Source organism: Varanus komodoensis, unplaced genomic scaffold (genome assembly GCF_004798865.1).
Source record: "Varanus komodoensis strain SLA01 unplaced genomic scaffold, ASM479886v1 scaffold26, whole genome shotgun sequence".
In the NCBI taxonomy this organism is placed as follows: domain Eukaryota; kingdom Metazoa; phylum Chordata; class Lepidosauria; order Squamata; family Varanidae; genus Varanus; species Varanus komodoensis.
The window spans coordinates 7,726,654-7,731,662 of NW_025335684.1; positions in this window are offsets into that span (position 1 = coordinate 7,726,654).

Sequence of the window (5,009 nt, forward strand, 5' to 3'; positions counted from 1 at the left end):
ATAATAATAATAATAATAATAATAATAATAATAAATTTACATGAGAATAGTTCTGCAGGGCATTTTTAGACCATGAAAAAGGCCCCAAACAGAGAGAGAAAAGAAAATTAAACAATGGTCCTCTTAGATTCTTTCAAAGGGTAAGAGTTGGAACTAAAACCTCCAGCAAACAGAAGCAAAATCCTTTGAGGGGAAGTTTTTTTGGGGCTTTAAATTTTCCAGCTCAAACTATTGTTATGCAGAATGCAGGTCAAAGCTACTAAGCTGTAAAAAGCACCTCCATTTTAAATGTTGTTGTTAGTCTTGAAGTTGGGTGGACTCATGGACAACATTCCTCCAGGCCTTCCTGTCCTCCACCATTGTAAATAGGAAACAGTAAAAAGTAAAAAGCACAACCCCTAGATGAATGAAAACATCATCATGTGATACAGAAAAGACTACAACAAAGGCTCTGCGCATGTCTCAATTGGACAGATATTTTACATCCGGGGACCACCACTGAAAAGTCCCTATTCGGCCCTGTAGGGTGTGACCCTTGTAACCAACTATTTCACTGTGTCTGGTGCCTCTTACAACATGTAAATGTCATCAAATTGAGTTGATGTGATGAGCCAGCAATGTGTTATTCAGAGAGATTAAATGGGTAATCAGCCCAGTCTATCACAACACAGATTTTACAGTCTGACTTTATGACTATTACAAATTCCTTCTGCTCAAAATCGATGAAAAGTTTATGCCCTGAAAACCAAGCAATCCTGACTCTCACAGATCACTAACTCTTGGAGTCCTCTGCTCTTATCTTCAGAAAACACATACACAAGCATGCAAAATCTATTCATCTTCCATCACCGAAAAGGACTGGTCCATTAGCCTCGAAACAGAAAAATCTATAGGCTACAGCTATAGTTCACCATGCAGAAAGCACACTTAAAAAAATACGTGTCTGTTCACCATATTGCAACCCCTCCAAGATTATTAACTTTTTGTACCAAAATTGGGTTATCGAACTAAATGGCTGCTTATTTCCTAATTATGCACTGTTATCACCACCAACTTGCTTACGCTGCTTCTGTGCGTGGGAAGTGTTTAAAAAGAATCTTTTTTTAGACAAGGTTAATTGGATCAGCTCTGAGAAACAGCACGCTTTTTACTTTTTCTTCCATTTTTTTTCTTTCAGCAATGGTCTCTGTTTGTGGGAAACATACTCCCGTTTGTGCAATGCAGATACCAGAAGACGAGCTCTGAAAGAAGACCAGTAGATCCCTGGCAACTGTAAATAAGCATGTTTTTCAGTGAATCGAAGCTGCTTTGTGTGTTACACTTTTCAGAAGGAAAGCACTTCTGTGCACGGAGCCGTGTGACGTCTACATGAGGATAACCATATGGGCCCGCGCATTCATTTTGCTGTGTATGCCTGCCTTGGGAAGCCACATCCACCATCTCCAATGAGAAGTCTTCCAGAAGAGTTGACAACTCCCATCATCCCTGTCCATTGGCCATGCTGATTGAGGCTGATGGGAGCTATAGTCTGGGGCTACCTGGCGGAGAAGCCTGACCTGTATTGCCTATTTGGTTGTTACGCTGCCCCTCTCTCCCAGTGGAAACCCGAGACAGCGAACAGCATCGAAGCAATACTAAAATTATAGCAGCGTACATAAAAGCTGAGTAGATCCTGATGGATTAACTCTCCTGCCTGTTGATAATCACTAGCAATTATGCCAGAAAGAAGCTGTTCCTTCTTTCACCCACCATCCTGATTCTCAAGTACGAAAATGGATGTTTTTAAAGAAAAAAGTGTGGGAGGGTATGGGGAAGGATCAAACCCTAAACAAACCTGTTAGGATATTTGTAACCATCATGTTCCGGTGGCGTCACTGGAAGCGAGACCAGCGCCTCCAGCCGAAAACACCCTCCCCACTAGCTTCCCACTGTCTCCGTGGGTGCCGAAGGTCCACAACAGAGCTCCCACGGGCAGGTTTCAGAGGCTGCCAACACTTGCTCTGGCAACAGCTTCATTTCCCGTGGCTCCCAGAGGCCTCAGACAAGCTTCCCCAAATCTGGCACCCCAGGAATGTTGGAACTTCAGTTTCTACAGCAGGGCTAATGCTCAGGAGTTGTTGGGACTGAAACATCTGAAACATCCAGAGGGCAACAGGTTAGGCAAGGCCGATGAGTCGGATTCAGTGGCCACTGGACCAGAAGAGTGGCCAAGGATCCCCCAGAGTGACTTCTTAGCACAGGCAATCGATGCCGTGGGCCTCTGGGTTTCAGTCTGAACCTTAAGAGAGCTACCTAGGGTGCCAAATTTATTTTAGGGTACAGTTCAGCACCAAGAACAGCTCTTTATAAGTTCAGATTGGGTTGTGGAATTGCTACACCACCCCATTGACATTGCAGCATTACTTCACTGAGTTGGGGAGTTCTAAGTCTGGGGTTTCTTTCCCCCCACAACCACTAATCACGGAGCAGCTTCCCGGTTTTTATGTCGCTCCCTTCCCAATGCACATCTTCTAAAAGGTTAAAATGTCTCTCCTGAGGCTTCATTATGGATAGGAAGAGTTTTATTCATTCACTGAGTGTGTGTGAGTTTTGCTCCACATTTTGAGAAACTCTGTCCTAGAAAATACTTCACAAAGATCTTGCTTTTCTGCTAAAAATTTAGCAGCCCCGGCAGCCAGCAACGTAAAACCATTTTAACAAAAATACGTCAGAATAACAGCAAGGAAATCAAAACAAAAGAGACAGCGCAACAGATAAATTTAATCATCAGTCTGCATAAAACCGCAAAGCCAATAAAAAGCTAGACAAGCCAGTCTGAGATATTAGTCCCAACATTGTACAGAGCAGTTCTTACATGAAAGGCATTTCAGTTGGGAATATGAGTTTCATCACCTGGGGCTTTTAGGCTGCAAATCTGCACTTCAAGTTTACTCAGCAGGTTTTATTCTGAATAGCAGACCTGCATAGAATTGCACTGTTAATCTCAGGGCTCTGCAGACATGAACTGCCTCAAGCTATTTCTCGAGGTAGGTCTGTGCATCCAGCATCTGGAAACAAGAACAGGAAAACAAAACAAGGCAAAGCCAAACCAAAATGAAGCAAAGCAAAAACTGTAATGCTGTTAAAAAGCGGGCCAAGTAATGAAAGCCACAGAGCAAAGTCTAACACTTAGAAGAACGAAGGAAGTTTCTGAAGGCGAGTCACTGGCATTCCAGAAGGTCAGTGTCGGCAGAAACACATGACTCTCTTTTGCCCAGGACAGTCCTCTTTTGGAAGGATTGCCAGAGGACTGCCCTCTTTTGGAAGGCATCCTCAGTCTGAAGGCCTGCCCTCTTCTGATTTAAGATAAAGACAAAGACACCTATGAAGGAAAAGCTGGACCTTAACATTGCTCATCAACTGAAGCAGGACAGGTGACTTAGCTGGACACAGAAGTCACCTGGTGACAATCTTCCTCCATATGAGTTGGACTGTACTTCCATTTCAGTTGTCGTAATTCTTTCTAGACTTGCACCTACACATCTTCATCAGCCCAAGCAAATCTTTGTGCCAATGAAAGCCCTCCCTTCTTTGGGGCTTCATATCCTCTTTTGGGGGGATTCCCCCTGCTGAGTCACCTTAGATGTTGCCTTGATGACATCAGAGCAGCTAAACCCACAGAAACCAGAGGAATTGCTCTGATTGGCAGCCTTAAAAACATCTACAAAGCACTGTCGTCTGTAAGTGAACAAACCTTCCTGGTGCAGCTTAGCCAAGCAGTTCTGGAACTTGTTGAGGGAAAAAAAATACCTCAATGATTTCATTATTTGATTTCCCTTGTGAAAATTATTCTCATCATTAATTGCAAAGGGGGTTGATATTCATAGTGATGTGTTCTTGATAAAACAGAGTAATTAGTAGGGGTGTGAAGCAAGGAAGGGGGTTGCCCAAACACCCAGCACTATAGGCAGAGACAGACCCTTGCACCCTCTCCAGCCTAGCCAGGAGATCTAGAACACGCACTGTGCCTTATCCATCAGCCAAAGAACCCGGATCCTTTGGGAGACAACACCCCATCACTTCCCAAGAAGAACATCATCGCCAGGGCCCGAGCATCCTTCCTGTATACCTATAAGAACTGTGAAACCTATAATAAATTTGAAACTAAGATCTGGTGCCTGCTTTTTTCCTCCTCCCTCCCAATTCCTTTTCCTTTTGTGTTGTGCCTTTCAGCCGATCATACTATCCATCCTTGTTAGTCACTCCAGGAGCCCTTTTTGACTGAAGAGCAGGGAAAATATACTGCATTAAAAAAAATATCCACCTCTCCCAGTTACTTAACAGAAACTATCCCTCTTGCCAACCCCCTTTTCACCCCTTGCCTGTCATGAAATGCTGGGTGTCTTCAGATTTGCAGGAGTAAACAAAAGCTCTGTCTGTCAAGTGGATGAGCCAGTCCTGTATGGACATGCTAGGACTGAGATCTTTACTCCTGTCTGTGAGTTCTTGTATTCAAACCTAGCATTCTTCCATGACCCCAAATGCCCACGCTTTCTTCTTTCCCCGATGGCATTACTCTCTTTTCTTGGCATTGGCCTGGCCATATTACCACCCCACCCACATACATGTTCCATCCTGCAAAATGATGCATGAACACCAGATTCCAGGTGATGAAATGGAAACCCAACAGGCTGGGGAGATGGGTGACTCCTACATTAGTGGGTTTCCTGATCCACTGCCATTTTTATTCCAAGCAGGAAGAGGTTCACCACTATAAAGAACACCTATAGAGCTTAGGACAAAAGCTGGAATGGATAACAAGATCCAGTTTCCTTTGGCTGTTGAGGCTAACGTAGGTACTCAAGATCAAGCCAAGTTGTTCAGGCCTACGGGACAGATGCCCTGATGCCGAAGGGATGTGTTGTCTGGAACAACCCTTTCACTGCAAATGTGCACCACAAAGCAAGAATAATTTCAAGCAGGCCTGAACTCATCCCATCAGAAGACGATTGCTGATGAATATGTTACCA